This window comes from Leptodactylus fuscus, chromosome 1 (genome assembly GCF_031893055.1).
Source record: "Leptodactylus fuscus isolate aLepFus1 chromosome 1, aLepFus1.hap2, whole genome shotgun sequence".
NCBI classification, from domain to species: domain Eukaryota; kingdom Metazoa; phylum Chordata; class Amphibia; order Anura; family Leptodactylidae; genus Leptodactylus; species Leptodactylus fuscus.
Window position 1 is genome coordinate 336,369,469 of NC_134265.1, and position 18,161 is coordinate 336,387,629.

Below are 18,161 nucleotides of genomic sequence, written 5' to 3' on the forward strand. Positions count from 1 at the left end.
AGCAGCCTAGCCAGAAGTCCCCGCCTGCGGGGCTGGCCCCTCCATGATAGGTTCAGCATGCTCGCTCCTCTCAACACGCTGTGTGGGCGGTGGAGTCAAGGGGGGGGCCGGGGGGGCTGCTGCAGACTCTCGGCTGCCCATATCTGCTGCACCTGATGTTATCTGTGCAGGGCCTGAGGGGAAAATGGCCGCCGCCGAGCCGGAAGGGGAGGGGCCGCAGGCCGTGCCGAAGGCACCGCCCACCCCTCCGCACGCTCCCCGCCACGCCTCCTAAGGGGCGGGGAATAACTAGGACTGAGACGCTCCGGAGGCCGGGAGCGTCTCACAGTACGCCGATGGGACTCGCCGGCAGGCGGCACAGAACCAGGGGCAGAATCATCCCTGACACCCGCTATCAAGCGAGTCAGGAATGAGTCCCCTTCCAACCGTACTCCCTCCCGGAGCGCTTCCAGGAGGGAGCGCTCGCTCGGCCTACCTCCAGCAGACATGAAAATCCTAGGTCCGTCCGGTACTGAGGCAGCCGGGAAAGAGACAGAAGGGGCGGAGCAACACACATACAAACAGGGGGACTGCACCAACAGCCAGGACACGAGGAGGGGAAGCGGAGCATACCAAAACTTCTGCAAACAGGTAAGTACACATCCGGAGAAAGGGAAAGAAAAAGGGGAGGGGAGAAAAGGGTACCCATATATTTTATAACTCACCCCACAGTCATAGGTTTGCTCCTACCATCCGCAACCTTCCAGACTAGCGAGTTATTGAAGACCTCAATTTCCCTGTACAAACTGAAGGGGGCAGTCATGAGCTGCAAATAAGTCATCAGATGGTTGTAATTCCACCTGAAGTAAAGACATGGACACTTCAGTTTTGGACTTAATTCATGGCATCTGGGTGGTGTAGGCTCTAGTCCCCCGCCCCTCCACACTCCTTGGACCCCCAGCAGATCTCTAGTTGAAGTCCACTTGTGGGAAAGGAAAAGACACTGTCCTGAGCAGAAACCATTTTCTAACATGATCCATTTTTGCACATCCTCCTTTTTATGCAAGGAACTGAAGTTGACCCCGCTTGCTTATTTAAGGAAAGATTTGACTCTGCTGCCCCTATAGTCTTACGATAGATCAGGGGGCCCAGGTGTCAGGCAGCCATTAATAAAGTGATGGCGGTTCCTATGTCCTCTGAGATAAGAATACCCCTGTAATGTGAGGTCCATGGCTAGTGATAAAGGAACTGATCTATGTGCGGTATATCTATAGCACCCATAGACCTCTCCTTGCAGCTGGCTGGATGAGTGGAGACCCTTCATTGGGTACAATGCAGGGGCGTAACTACCGTAGAGGCAGCGGAGGCGGCTGCCACAGGGCCCAGGCCATTAGGGGGCTCGGTGACAGCCGCTACTGTTGCATTATTTTTTTTTTTTTACTAGGCCATTACAGGCTCTATTTACTTGCCGATCCCGGCAGGGCCGGGATTGGCAAGTGACACAGCGGGCCCCACAAATACTATCATTATACTCGGGGGTCTTTGCAGATCCCCGAGTATAATGATCTGTGGAGTGGGAGAGGTAAGGGAACATAAAAAATACTGTTACTTACCTCTCCACGATCCTGCCAGGCCTCCTTCATACTTGTCTGACGTCTCTGACGTCACATGAACCCGGCATGCTTCCCAGGTCATGTGACATCCGACGTCATTAAAGAAGGACGAGAGCAGCGGCCGACAGCGTAGGTAGCCGGGGGACAGGTAAGCATTTTTTTTTTTTTTAATGTTTTTATTCCCCCGGGAATAAATGTGAGATGCAGGATGGAGAGCGTGTGTCTGTGTGTGAGTGTATATGTATGTGTGGTGTGGAGCAATTGAGGAGCAACAGTAACCTAGGGGCAAAGATGGAGGGGAGGACATGAAAATGGGGGTAGAGATGAGGGGTGCATGAAACTGGGGGCAGATGGAGGGGAGGGCATGAAATGTCATGTGACATCCGTGCGTTATTAAAGATGGCCAACACCACCAAAGACTGCAGCGGAGCCGGAGACAGGTAAGTAACTTTTTTGTTTTATGTCTGTATCTCTCCTCGGTCTCCGATTATTATACTCTGGGGTCTGAAAATACCCCAGAGTATAATAATTGTTCATGGGTGTTCATTATGGGGCCTAATCCCGTGTGCAGGGGCCACTATGGGGTATAATACTGTGTGCAGGGGCCACTGAGGAACATAATAGAGTGCGCAGGAATGCGGCGGGGGGGGGGGGGGGCTTTGGTCGGTCGAGGTCTTCGTTGTCGGTCAGGATGGGGAGGGCCCCATGTCAAAAGTCCGCCACGGGGCCCCGCCATTCCTAGTTACGCCACTGGACTGTAATATGGGTACTTCTCCTTAGGATAGGCCATCGGTATTTGCTCCTAGGTCTTGTGTAAGTAACATATTTGCCAGGTACAATTTCCCCCATGTACCACCCCCAGGCCATAACCCAGTCAGTGGCAAGTCCATCATTACCATCTTACAAACTCTTTATAATGTGAATTGCTGTAATGTCCAGTGTGAATGACCATAAAGGCATCAGGTCTTACCAACCTACCTATAGCTGGCTGCAGCAAGGGGACGGAGCACTGCTCATAAGGTTTATATAGAGCCCACCATGCCATGACTGGTGACAAGACACTTATTATCTGTGACATCCATCATCTCTATGTAACCTATGTAACCTATGTAGGACAACATCTCAGTAACCTGCAGTAAGGGGCCCATGTATACGGAAGAGGAAGAGACTGATGGACAGTCCGCTACTGAATTTGCAAGGGCCTGATCATTTTATTAATGACCCCTCAGAACTCTAATATTTGCCATAAAGGAATCCCAGACATTGTCATAAAAAGAATTCTACATACCGTATATACTCGAGTATAAGCCGAATTTTTCAGCACAGTTTTATACTCAAGTCAAGCAAAAAAAAATTATTTTTTTTTGTGTCTATGACCAGCTGCAACAGTAATGTATAGAATCTCCCATAAAATAGTGAAAAAAAAGAAGCTTTAAAAAATATATAATAAAAAAAATAAAGTAAATAAAAGTTGTAAATCCCTCCTTTCCCTAGAATACATATAAAAGTAGAAAATGACTGTGACACACAAACACATTAGGTATCCCTGTGTCTGACAGTGCCCGGTCTACTGAATATAGGGGATCTGCAGTGCTCCTGTTCCGTCAGGAAGGGGTTAATAGGAGCACTGCAGATCCTTTATATTCAGCCAGGCTGAATTCCAAGTGGGGAAAAAACCCAGTCCTCAAGCTCAGGGAAGGGGCAGACAGACAACCAAAACACCCCCTCCCCTTCCCCAGCATCTCCTGCACCCAAAAACTCCGACCATTTTCATTTTTGAAATTTTCCAGTAGCTGCTGCATTTCCCCCCCTCGGCTTATACTCGAGTCAATAAGTTTTCCCAGTTTTTTGTGGTAAAATTAGGGGCCTCGGCTAATATTCAGGTTGGCTTATACTCGAGTATATACGGTATATTGTAAATATCGGTCATTGCAATAACATTATTAAAACTATAGTGTAATTTTTTTTTAACATTTTTAATATATTTGCACGACTCCTGGCATGGTAGACGTTATAGACCAGTCGCCCCTTTCAGGTGTTTCTCTGCAGACTATGGTCAGTGACTTATATTAAAGCAAAGAATAAACTTGGCCTTCAGGTGTGAGGATCTTGTAAATGGGGACTGTTTCAATGGAGTTTTCTTGCCTCCAAGGAGACTCTTCTTTTTCGATCACTGTTTTTAAGTGAAGTCTTAGAATTGCTCCATATCTTGATCAAGTACAAAGCTGTTGGGGGTTCAGTGGTTAGCACTGCAGCCTTGCAGCACTGGAGAATCCCACCAGGAACAACATCTGCAAGGAGTTTGTATGTTCTCCCATGTTTGCATGGATTTCCTCTCAGTCTACAAAGACAAACTGATAGGAGAAAAAAAAAGTACATTGTGATTCCTATATAGGGCTCATAATCTACATTTTTTTTTAAAAAGTACAAAGCTGTTGGTGTGTCGTGTCCAATAACGGTCCATTCCAATACTGGAAAAAAAAGCTAGCAGAAATCAATGGGAGGCTTTTTTTTCGGCGCTGAAAATTCAGCATCAAATAAAGTTCCATTTTCCTCCGTGTGAATGGACCCTGAGGATAATTGTGCTTCTTTCTGGAAATATTAATTACCGCGCTCTCTGGGCCTATAGATGGGTGGTGACTTATCAAGATGTGTTTGTTGTCTCAGGCCACCCCTCCTCCTCTTCCTCGGTTGCCTCGTCTGTGGATGAAGTTTCTGTGGCATTCGTGAAAAAAAAAGACTTTTGGATGACTTGTTGCTAAATGGAGAGTAGTTTGATCCGTTCTGAGTTCCAGTGGCTGCAGATTGTTCTGGGCCAGACGATGTTGGTCTGTATAGGCTCTTATAAACTCTGTTAGGGTAAGTTCACACAGGGTTTTTGATGCAGGAAACTGCCTCAGAATCCAGACCAAAAAACGCCTCCCGCGGCTAGCCGTGACTGGATGCTGATGCAGTGCGCAGGCACTTCATTACGCTCGTGATTAGGCCCAAATGAATGGGCCTATTCGGGAGGGAGTGTCGTGCCGTGAATGTCTGCGACAAGAAAGGATAGCTCACTTTTTTTTCCTCGTGGAAAAAAAGTGAAGGGCTCTCATTGAAGTCAATGGGAGGTGTTTTTTTAGCCGAATTCTGAGGCGGATTATGCGTCAAAATCTGGTCCAAAAGACCCCATGTGAACTTTCTTTAAGTAATCCATGAAGTCGTGTAAGAACTTTTCTCTCCCTTTCTTCCAGGGTACATTTAAAAGTTGAGATTTTTCTCTAGATTTTAGCGAATAGTGGCCACTTCATCAGGTGAGGTGGAGGGAAGGTCGGCCTCTTTTACTTTAATCTTGTCACTTACCTCTTAGATTTCGGACTGACCAACCTTTATTGGAGTGGCTTCAAAATTCCAGAACCAACACTCCTTTTGAGTCAAGGAATACATTAGGTAAAGCCTCCAAATAGATTCATCAAAGTGCTCAAGAAATACACATGTAGACCAAATAAAGGCCATAGACAAAGATGAGAACGCAACCTAAGTAACATTAAGGTAAACTACTATTATAGTCATGTAGTATAAATACATAATTACAGGGGTGAACCATGGGTTTCTGCCGCCTGAGGCGGATGTCAGAGAGACCCCCCCCCCAGGAGGAGGGGGTGTGGCCGAGCTTGGGGGCGGGGTCAAGTGGGAGGGGTGGGTGGGGCCACACAGAGGGGGCAGGGCAGCGCAGAGGGGGCAGGGCCGAGCGGAGTGAGCGTCTTTAGTAGGCAGAGAGCAGGCAGTGAGAGGACCTGCTCTCTGCCTGAGCGTGAGGGGTGGCCGGTGGAGCCACAACGCCCACAAAAGGTTACTAAGGACCAACAGCAAAGAGGACTTACAGAGAAACCAAAATTATAAGAAAATGCCAAAATTCATGGACTCATTAAGTCCATTGGGGGATTAAGTACCGAGGGTCCAGATCCATCTCAGCTCACATTGAGCTAAGCGATTTTTCGTATTTCCACCTCGGATCGAGGGTATAATGGTATCAATACTACACACCCTCAAACCAATGGGGTCACATTTATGGTGTAGAGCAAAATGTCTTGCCACAGGTTTTAGCGAGACAATGAATTTTCTATCAACGTCCTTGGCAGCAATAATGTCGGGAACATGCTCACAAACTTTAAGTTCATTGGATGTCAAACCTACATATATAAGTGAGCAAGGACATGTTACATAATAGATGACATATCGGGTGGTACATGTAATATAACGTCGAATATCATAGGTTTTACTGCCATCTGCGTTTGTAAAGTGTGACGCCTTAAAGGGGTTGGCCACTTTCAGACCAATATTGACAAACAAATGTACAATAAAAAGATATACAATTTTCCAATATACTTTCTGTATCAATTCCTCACGGTTTTCTAGATTTCGGCTTGCTGTCATTCATTCTGTTACTTCTAGAGGATAAAACCGTAAATCACATGACCATGGTCAGAGTTTTATCCTCTAGAAGTAACAGAATGAATGACAGCAAGCCGAAATCTAGAAAATCGTGAGGAATTGATACAGAAAGTATATTGGAAAATTGTATATCTTTTTATTGTACATTTGTTTGTCAATATTGGTCTGAAAGTGGCCAACCCCTTTAATGATGTTTGGACAGGCAACGCAGCGACCACACGGCGTACAGCCTACTCTGGAATGAATCAAAACCAAAAATGCCAGAAGTCTTAGGCTCAAAATGGCTTCTGACAAGTATGTCTTTAAAGTTTCTCGGACTACGGGCTACTACACTAGGTGAGGGTGTAATCAGTTTTTCCAGAACAGGATCACCCTGGAACACAGGCCAGAATTTCTTAAGGGCGTCAAACATAAACCGCCAGTGTGAGTGGTATCTTGTAATAAACCGTACTTTATCCTGTGAGGATCGTGTAGATGTAGATGAATGAACCACATCAGTTGTGTCTGGCTCTATTAAAGGCGCCATTAATAGATCGCCGACTATATTGCCTACCCAAAAAGCATTCCTTTAGATCATAGGCATGTTTTTTGAACGTCTCCTCTGAGGAGCAGATCCTTCTGTTCCTCAGAAATTGGCCCGTAGATATGGCCTTAATGGTTTGAGTGGGGTGAGACGAACTTGCATGCAATAACAGAGGTCTCTTTCCTGTAGACTTCAGTCTGAACAACACTGTCAATATCACGATAGATGGAAACATCTAAAAAATCAATTCTGTTACGACCATACTTGAATGTAAGGTGAATATTCTTGTCATTGTTCTTAACATGCTCAACAAAGGAGGACACTTGTTGTTCAGAGCCGCCCCAGATGATTAGGATGTCGTTGATGTACTGCATCCAAGTATGGAAGTGGCCCATCTTGGGCTAGGTCCCTCTCCCACAACCCCAGGAGCAGGTTGGCAAAAGAGGATGCACAAGCAGCCATCATAGCCAAGCCCTGGAGCTGTAGGTAGAGGGATCCCTTAAAAATGAAAAAAATTATGAGTAGGATATATTCCAAAAGGGTGAGCAACAACTCCTGCCGTTTGGGAGTAATATTACTCATTTCCAAGAAAAAATTCACTGCCCTGAGACCGTCCTCATGGCGGATACTGGTATAAAGTGACTCAACATCACGTGATTAATATTGAGTCACTATCCAGAGGTGTAGCATGAATCCGTCTGAAAAGGTCATCAGTGTTCTTCAAATATGAAGGTAGCATTTCAACTAAACACTTCAAGTGAAAATCAATATATTTACATGCCTATCAAAAGATCCATTGGTACTGGCATTGGTAGGTCTGCCAGGAGGGACCTCTGAGTTCTTGTGTATTTTGGGTAGTAAATACAAAGTCGGGATTGTGGGTTCTTCAATTAACAGAGCCCTATATAGCTCTATAGAGATAACACCTCCTTCCACTGAGGATGACAAGATGTTCTCCAATTCCCTACTGAATGCAGAAAGAGGGTTATAAGTTAATCATCTATTATGGCCAGGTTGGTGCAATTGACGGAAGGCCTTAGATACATACATGTCACTGGGCCAGATGACTAGTATCAGGAATTACCTGGTGTGTGATACTCTGTGCTGACCTCTGTATCTAATCCTCTGATGTGTGTATCTCAGTTTGGATATCAGTGTTGGATTGTACATGTGGAGTGACTGTGTGTATGACACTTGGAATATGAGTGAAAGACTTGCAAGTTTGTATTGGCTAATGGGAGGTCAGGGTTTTAGGAAAGCTGTATCTCAGCAACGGTATGTCAATGCGAGTTGAGGCCTCATCTTAAACCTTCCCGGACACCTGAAGTATCTGTGTGCCAAATTTGGTGAAGATCGGTCCAGTCGTTTGGTCGCGTATAAAGAACAGACAGCAGAAATTCATTGTTATAATATAGAGATTTATATTTGTCACAGTGCAAAATTAGTATAAATAGACAAGTATTAAAACATAATATGTCATATAAAGGAAAGCTAGAGAAAAATGCATAGCTGTGTAACATGTTCCAAAGACTTCTTCTAACCATGCGATGTTAAAGTATGAAGCTTAAAACTCCAATAGCTCTCACGGCAGTACAGATGCCGATGTCTGTTCCAGAACAGATTTATCGCAATGCACCACAGAAATGACTAGAGAGACTGATTTAACACCCTCTTATTGATTCATTGGTGCTTGTTCAAGCGCTGTCTAATGGACATCAGTCTGTCCTATGTACTGTAATTGACAGACAGACTGGATAACATAAATCATATAATTACTACTACAATAAAAGTGCCCTGTAACGGGGAAGTTCTGCTGTGCTCGAAGATTTATCCTTAGGGTAGGTCATCAATTGAAGATTGTCAGAGTGCCAACACCCAAGATTCCTGCCGATAAACTGAAGAGACCACAGTGTACAGAAGAGCACTGCAACCCCCTCCCCCACACTAAATCAAGCACAGTGCCAAACACGTAGCTTTGCTTATCGCAGCGCACTCCTATTCACTTAAATGCAAGTTGCAAAGATGCCAAGTGACTTCTCCATTTGCTTATCCTATGTACATACATGAACTTAAGATGGTTGTCATATAAACAGTTGTTTGACAGCTAATATTCTGACCTTTCTACATGTACACTCAGCTTGGGGTAAGCATGCATGTCTTTTTTTTTTTTTTTAAATGTAGATTGTGAGCCCCACATAGAGCTCACAATGTACATTTCTTTTCCCTATCAGTATGTCTTTGGAATATGGGATGGAAATCCATGCAAACATGGGGAGAACATACAAACTCCTTGCAGATGGTTTTTTTGCACTTGGCAGGATTTGAACACCAGGACTCCAGCGCTGCAAGGCTGCAGTGCTCACCACTGAGCCACCATATGGCCCCCCTGAGTAAGCATGCATGTCTGTCAATGAGGATATGAAGTCGCTGACTTACTCCCCTGGCATCCCCTTATCTTCAGGCATCTGCCATCAGTCAGGGCGTTCCTAATACCCTCTAGATACTTAGCAAACTCATTTATCCAATATGTTGCCATCTTTAAGGTGGACATTCACATGAGATAACTATTGGGTGAACCCACTAATTTTTCTTGAGGGCAGGTTTTGGGGGAAAGTCCAAGAATATCTCTTGAGAAAGGGGGAATTGGAAAGGATTCATTGGCAAGGTACATTAATATTCAATTAGGGACAACACTATAGATATGGGTTTGCCCTGTAATGTCATTCTGTTCTTATCCTGTGTACTTTTGTTGAGTTTTCCTCTTTTAGATATTTCAATATTATATACACTTCATGCTAAAGATATTGGATATGACTGATCTAAATAAAATAAGTGAAAAAAATCGCCCCCTCCCCTTCCATCCTGTTTCTGAAATTCTAAAAATGATTGAAATAAAAGGAAAATTTTACATGGATTTTTTTTTATATGAAAACCAATGTTTTTAACCTTTTTTTTTTATCAGTAATCAAAATTTAATATGAAATATTTATTACAAGACTTATCGCAACCCTCAGTCTCTAAGTACCCCCCTTCCATCATGATGCTGAAATTTATAAAAATGGTTGTTGAAATAAGAGGAATATATAACAGGTTTAGGGATCTTGGCTTCAGCTCTGTGTTCTGCTTTCTCGGTTTTCTTTTTTGGCTAAAGTTCCTATTGGCAAATGTCCAGGGTCCAGTATTTGTTCTTGCCTAAAAATTTTATATATATATATATATATATATATATATATATATATATATATATATTTTTTTGTTTCTGGGGAATTTTGTATGGCCATATCAATTAGAGCAGAATAAGAAGATAGAATTCTCACTAGATGCAGGAGTTCTTCTTCAGAAGCTAAGGCCAAGCAGCCAAGATCTGTCCCACTGAAACCCAACGAATTTGACAGAAACCCTGTCTGAGATTCATAACAAGTAGGGTTGAGCCTACGATCATTTTCAAGCCGATCTCGATCCTGATCGCGATCGTGAAATTTGCTCGATCACCGATCGGAATCCGATCCTTTCCGAACCCGATCCTCAACCCTAGTCAATGCTTCTCTATGGGAAAAGTCACTTTTAGGGTTGAGCCGATCTTGAGAAAACCTCCGATCTCGATCCCGCTGGAAAAGATCAGGTCGGAATTCCAATTGCGATCGTGAAATTTACTTGATCACCGATCGAAATCCGATCTTTTCCGATCCCGATCGCTCAACCCTAATAACAAGGTAACAGGTATGATTTTGTATTTGTTCCATGAAGGTAGCTAGATTGTATTGCACTCTCCAGGCCCAACAAACCATAGATAAGGATTGGATGATGGTAGATATTCCCTAATTCCATAGTTGGCCATCCATTTGAGATGAATAGATCTACTGGTGGTACTTTGTAATGTTATAGTACCTTGTTGTGTCTCTGGCTTCCTGAACACCTTTAGGATATGCCTGAAGAGCTGGAAGATAAGTTGATTCCTTTCCTTTACACAATAAGGTACTTCTGGTAATAAGTGCCTAATGGATTTGTAGTGCCGCCTTTATAACTTTCCGGAGAATTGCTTCTCTCTGGGTGATAGAGATGGGTGGGCTTTCATATGTTAGTTTTCTTCTCAACAACCAGTTGGATGTCTGTTAAGACAGAGGTGTACAAAGTGAAGGGCTGGTATTTGAAGAGGTGACAGAAAAAGCTGGAAGGCAGGACTTTTTCAGTGAATATTCCCATTGTCAATTGTCTTTTCGCAGTTGGAATCCAGGGTCCACTAATGTTTTTCCCTAGAGTGTGTGCCTATACACTCACTGGCCATTTTATTAGGTACACCATGCTAGTAACGGGTTGGACCCCTTTTGCCTTCAGAACTGCCTCAATTCTTCGTGGCATAGATTCAACAAGGTGCTGGAAGCATTCCTCAGAGATTTTGGTCCATATTGACATGATGGCATCACACAGTTGCCGCAGATTTGTCGGCTGCACATCCATGATGCGAATCTCCCGTTCCACCACATCCCAAAGATGCTCTATTGGATTGAGATCTGGTGACTGTGGAGGCCATTGGAGTACAGTGAACTCATTGTCATGTTCAAGAAACCAGTCTGAGATGATTCCAGCTTTATGACATGGCATTGCATTATCCTGCTGAAAGTAGCCATCAGATGTTGGGTACATTGTGATCATAAAGGGATGGACATGGTCAGCAACAATACTCAGGTAGGCTTTGGCGTTGCAACGATGCTCAATTGGTACCAAGGGGCCCAAAGAATGCCAAGAAAATATTCCCCACACCATGACACCACCACCACCAGCCTGAACCGTTGATACAAGGCAGGATGGATCCATGCTTTCATGTTGTTGACGCCAAATTCTGACCCTACCATCCAAATGTCGCAGCAGAAATCGAGACTCATCAGACCAGGCAACGTTTTTCCAATCTTCAATTGTCCAATTTCGATGAGCTTGTGCAAATTGTAGCCTCAGTTTCCTGTTCTTAGCTGAAAGGAGTGGCACCCGGTGTGGTCTTCTGCTGCTGTAGCCCATCTGCCTCAAAGTTCGACGTACTGTGCGTTCAGAGATGCTCTTCTGGCTACCTTGGTTGTAACGGGTGGCTATTTGAGTCACTGTTGCCTTTCTATCAGCTCGAACCAGTCTGGCCATTCTCCTCTGACCTCTGGCATCAACAACGCATTTCCGCCCACAGAACTGCCACTCACTGGATGTTTTTTCTTTTTCGGACCATTCTCTGTAAACCCTAGAGATGGTTGTGCGTGAAAATCCCAGTAGATCAGCAGTTTCTGAAATACTCAGACCAGCCCTTCTGGCACCAACAACCATGCCACGTTCAAAGGCACTCAAATCACCTTTCTTCCCCATACTGATGCTCGGTTTGAACTGCAGGAGATTGTCTTGACCATGTCTACATGCCTAAATGCACTGAGTTGCCGCCATGTGATTGGCTGATTAGAAATTAAGTGTTAACGAGCAGTTGGACAGGTGTACCTAATAAAGTGGCCGGTGAGTGTATGTGTATATGTAATGAAATACAATATGACCTAAAAACAGCAACGTCAAAACACTATACAATTTTGATAAAAGTTGGCAAATTTCTGAATTAAAATGTTTCAGGGTCAGTGACCTTTCTAAATGTTTTTCAATTTTGGGGACTTAAAGGGGTTTTCCCATCTCAGTCTTTCAGCAGTCTGGTTAAATTATTTTATTTTCACTTCCTGTATTTCTCTCCATCCCCCTCCCTCTTGCTAAATGGCCGGAGAAGTCTCACTACATTTATACAGGTCAGATAATATGCAGATGCTTGTACAGAATGGACTCAGTGTTATCTACTGTATGTGTTTACATAGAGAGATAACAGACCAGGCTTTATCAGCAAACTGCGATAATCTGAACGTCCTGCTGAGCAGTGAGGAAGTGATGTCACTTGTCCTATCTAACAGGTCCGTGGTTATAGCAATGCTGTGTAAACAATAGAAGGAATAAATTCACATAGCAGGAGGACAAAACAGAATTTCTAAAGCAATATATTTAGGAAAAGTCTTCAATTTACATAAGCTACCAGAATAGATAGGATCCTTGAGATGGGACAACCCCTTTAAGCAATATTTTATGCTGGGCTACAATTACATTTCGGAGCAAGGACTACCTGAATACAATTACAAAGACTTGAATACACACAAAGTTAGGAGGTATCAAAGATATTAAATGCAAAGCTGTAGGTAAATTGATGGAAACTATTAATACTAATGGAGCTGGAAAACACTGACTTCACTGCACATGGACCAGACTATAGTCCAATGAGACTCCATCTGACTCTTCTCTAGGTTGGAATAAAAGGTTTTTTTGTGCAATATGGACATGGCCACCTTTACCTCAAGTCTACTTGGGACACTAAACCCCTGGTCCTTAGGGATCTATGGGTGTTTTAGTGTCCCAGATTGCCCTGACAGGTTCCCTTTAAGCTATTGAATACTGCTGTGGTGGACAATCCTTCTGCTGACCTAGGAGGTCTGTCCATCTAGTATTACCTGCTTGTAGATATGTTGGTAGTTGCTTTTCTTGGTGTCCTCATTCCTCCTGAGCTGTAATGTCAGTAATCCGTGCTTAGAAGGAAGAAATCTTCTGTAAGCAACCTAAAGAGATTTATTGTCATGTCTGGACTCACAACTGAGAACTTTCCCTCTCCAGTGTAGAAACAAAGGCAACAGTCTGGGGAGTCTGATGGCAAAACAAACTGTGCAAATAATGGTGGAACATGTAGGGTTAGACCCCTGAGGTGCTGTATGTGGAGGGTACAGAATCCAGGGTTCTGCAATACTGAACATGGTAACTTTTTTTTCTTTTTAACCGTCTATAGTACCCAACTATCAAACTTCCATTAGTGGGAAACTGTGATATAAAGGCTTATCTTATTCTTGCAACTATTTCATTAACAACTCCAACAACTGCCACCAAACAGTATATTCCAACAGCCACACACACACACACATGCTCTGCTTGTCTGGGAGGAACAAGACACAGCTAGAGATTTCTTTTTCTCAGTGAGAATCCACACCCAAAGGATTGGACATGTTGAAATTCAACATGCCTGACCCTTCTTTCCCCTTATCATACATAATAGATAATTGGTGAATCCCTCTAAAGTCTGCAGATTCAGATGACATATATCTAATGGTTTATCAGCCAAAAGAATTGATTATTTACCTTCAAGCATGTCCATATATTACAATCCTCCAAAAATTGGCTGGAAAAATTGTAAACCCTCACCACCAAAACATATGACTGTGATGTCTGCCAATACTGTCAAACAAGAATCCTAGAGAGATAATGTTGGGGAAAGCCAATTCCAGCAAGTGATTATTCTAATGGCCGTACCATTCCCCAGACCTCCTGGGTGGACGTCCAGAAGGTTATCCATTATATATTACTATCCCTCTCCAATGTAATGCAGATACTAAATATATTCAAGTATTTCCTTCACAACATCTGGTTTCCAGATTAAGACAGATCACTGACTCTTGGCCTGATGAAGACGCCTGTTCGGTGTCAAAACGCATTGCCGTGAATAACCTAATATACTGTCTTGTTCACTTTCTTCATGCTACGGTGTTTGCCGTATGTGAAAAATATTTTTATAGATCTGTAGAGCGGGCAATTTCGGACACAGAGACACCTAATGTGAATGTATTTCACAGTATTTAACTACTTTTATATGTGCCCTAGGGAAAGGGGGATGATTTGAATTTTTTTTATACTTTTTTTTTTTTTGCGACCCCCTAGGGGTTTTGAATCCCAGGGAGTCTGATCACTAATGCAATGCATTGCAAAAATCCGGCAGTTCTATTTCAGGCGACATAGAGTAATCTGCAATAGAAAGTATAGAATGACAGGCCGGGGAGCCTTCATAAGGCTTCCGGCTGTCATAGAAATGGGACACAGGCCATGGAGCTTGCTCTGGAAAATGGTAGCGCCCAGGTGCTGCCGGTAAAATGGCGCCTCGGTGTTAGGATTGGGTCCCGCAGGCTTCCCGTCCAGCGCGTAGCACCACCAATCCGAACCTCACCCTCGGCGTTGTGCAGTAAGATGTCTGGAGTCAAAGTCCAGCTTTCGGCCCACTGAGCATGCTCAGACATTTTGGAGCCGCTCAGAGGCTAAGTGCCATTCTCTCCCTACTGAGCATGCTCAGACATTTTGGGTCTGCTCAGAGGCTAAGTCCCATTTTGGCCATACTGAGCATGATCGGTCATGTCATGCCACCGCCCCTGTTGGGTGGGGACTAGCCTTTAAATAGTGTGAGCCGACGCCCGCCCGGTGCTCACACTTTGCCTAATAATACGTTGAGACAGGAGGTTAGGGCCAGGTTCCATTCAATTGTAGGAGCTGAGTAGGGATCCAGCTAGTATTCCTTGGCTCTGCCCTTTGGAACCAGTCAACCCATTCCTAGTCCAACTGCCTTGTATCTCCTTGCAGGTTTAGGAGTTTGTTGTGTGACTGACCAGGAGTGAAGTTAACCCCTGGCAGTCTTGTGTTTGCAGTAGAGTGAGCACATGCTAAGGCCTGGTTATCCTGCTGTATATAGCAGGGGCTTCTGGCAAAGCTTCATTTGCTCAACTGCTATACACAGGCACGCTCTCCCAGTGACGTTAACTGGAGAGAGTCTGTTGCCGCCTGTTCATATTTGTGTTGCACAACATCACTGCAAGTGCAGTTCAACTGGTGGTGCATAATCAGACATACAGTTGCCCATCTGGGCTTGTGGACCTCGCCACAGTGCTCTGCAGCTTAGCGGTTCTGGTTGTGTTCATTATTATTTTTATATATACACACAGAACCGTAACACTCGGTCAGTTTTGACCGAGGTGCCAGAGGAGTTAATGCCCGCGATCGGTGGCACTGATCGTGGGCATTAGTGCATAGTGGTTGCTGTATAAAACAGCAGATATCAGGCAGCTATGGCAGCCACCTGGCTCCCAAGCAGCCGCCATAGTTAAATACCCGGAATCTGCTGTACTAGTTCGGTGTATGTTGGAAAGGGGTTAATTTTCTCTATTGTTACATAACATTCAGCCCCAACTCACAGAAAAATCTCAAACACAATTGTTACTACGGTGTTTTTTTCTGCAGCGCTGCTTTGGTGCGGGTCACCACGTGGGGACTTAGCTTACAAGGGTTTTTTCTGGGTGATACATTCACTATTATGATTTGGGACATGTATTAAGGGCTTATTCACACAACAGTAAAAAAACAGCTGCCCCATGGCCGTTTGGACAATACATTGATTTCAATGTGTCTATTCACATGGTCATTTCTTTGATGGCCTGTTTTTTCATAGCTGTCAAAAAAACTGACGTATTATTTTTGGACATGTAAATAGACTCACGGAAAATCTCGGCTTCTATAACTGTTATGGAAATAATTGCTTCCTGTTCACATTGTCAGCAAAAACAGCCGGGCTATGTGAATGAGTCCCTATAGTAACAGGTAACTCTCCTCCTCCCAAGTGCACATCATGGAGCGGGGTGGACTTGTCTTACTAGACACACCCTCACATGTGATTGGTCTCACAATGGGGACTGCCCACTGAAGGGGCGGGGCTATGGGTATAAATAGCTGCCGCTTCTGTAGCTCACTGCCATTGTAGTCAGAAATGCTGCTGGTCTGAATGCTGGCTGAGCACTCCATGAAGAAGGCAGTTTAGGTGCTGATGAAATCTGTAGTGCAGAGTGTTTAAGCAGGTAGAAGTGGAAGGATAATGTCAATTCTGATAGCTCGGGGTCCAATGTGCTGTGAGGTTGCTCTTATGAGAGCAGGACAAGCCTCAGTAGGTGCTGATCCAGCAGACATTAGGGCGGGAATAGGTGAATGTGTCAGGGCTTGTGCTAGAGAGGAGCATGTGAGATACTTCCCCGCTTATAGCTCCTCTTTAACATGTCCTATAGCCTGAGCATGGGCCTGATCTGTATGTGTGAACTACACCCTAGTGCCTGGATAAGAAGTAAACTGATCTTATTATAGTCTGGGTAATGGAGGCTCAGCATTGACGCCATTACTACTTGGATCATGATGGATACATATTACTGTCAGGTGGAGAATCAATGAAGGACCCGGAGACCTGGACAAATAGATGGCAGTTTTAGGGTTGTGTTCTGATACTAATGACTAAGCCCCAGAAGTTTATATTCCTCCTCATATAGCACATAGGTGTGAATGAGGTCTTGACTGATCCAAAGTGACAAATGATCAGCACAAGGATAAGAGCTCCACACACTTGTAATGTGAATATTTCCTATTTCTTGCAATGAAACCTCCTGAATGAATGGGTTATATTTCAGCTAGGATTGCATAAAAACAATTAGTAGTGACCAAACTCTATGGGGATTAGTTATCTGCCCCTTCACAATACATTGCAATACATTATCATTGGAGTATATTGTATTAGTGATCAAACCCCTTGGATTCAAGACACCTTAGGGAGTCGAAAAAATTTAATTCAAATACCCCCCTTCCTAGAACACACAAAATAAAGTAAAATGCGTAATTTTGGGCATCCTCGTGTCTAGAAACACCCGGTCTACAAATATATTTCTGATATTGGCAACTCGGTAGCAGTTAAAAAAAAAAAAAATCAAGTTGCAAACCATTTATTTTTCTTGCTGTTTCACGGCCCATAAAAATTTAGACAGTGACCAAAACAAATGGACCTTAACCAAAATGGTATCGATACGGTCTGACCCTGAAAAGACACACACATAGGGAATTAATGCTAAAACGTCATTTTGGCTATACAGTGAGCACTGCAAAAACAAAGCCTGTAAAAGTTGTGTAAACTTATTTCCCAATACATCCTAACCCCCTGCATGGCCAGCAATTACATTAAAATGCTCCTCCATAACCCTGATCACCTTGGTCTGGCATTCTCACAGCCTTCATCTGAATTTCCATCAGGATCATCCCTATTATCAGCACCAATGTTCTCATTATTCAACAAAGAGAGATTCCCATTTGGTGTAAATGCATTATACCACCTTCATTCCAATTTTTTTTTAATTCCTAATTGACATGCATACCAAAAATGTCCCAGAGGTCATACACAGTACATCGGAGTTGTCCTACATCTGAATCAGTCTGGAAGTGTGGATGACACTTTTCATCCTATTCTCATTTATTGACCCCAACTAGGTGTAACAAGACTGAAGCTGCTCTTGCATTTGTTGAGCAATGGGTTTTCCTGAGAGATTTTACCTCCCCTTCCCAAATCTCTGAATTCACTGAGAATTCAGAGTTGGAATCTGACCCTGCTGTACGCTCCTCTTAGCCATGGGTCTGGTCAAAAAGCCAAGAATATTGGACTATTGAAGTACCCTTATTTCATCTGTTTCTTATATTCCGTATGGTTATGGCCAGGGCAAAGGAACTTTTGTTCCCCAGTAATGCCTGAGTACTAAATGTGTAAGATATGGCGTAAAACTGTATAAACTGTGATAATTCTTCAGACTGAGAGGAAAAAAAGCCACCTCGAGCTGCCAGGAGCCCTTCCTACCCTGGGAAATTGCCTGTAAAATAGTTTGGGACATGCCGCCTCCTCCTTTTACGCTGAGTTCACACTGAGTTTTTTGGTCAGGATTTTC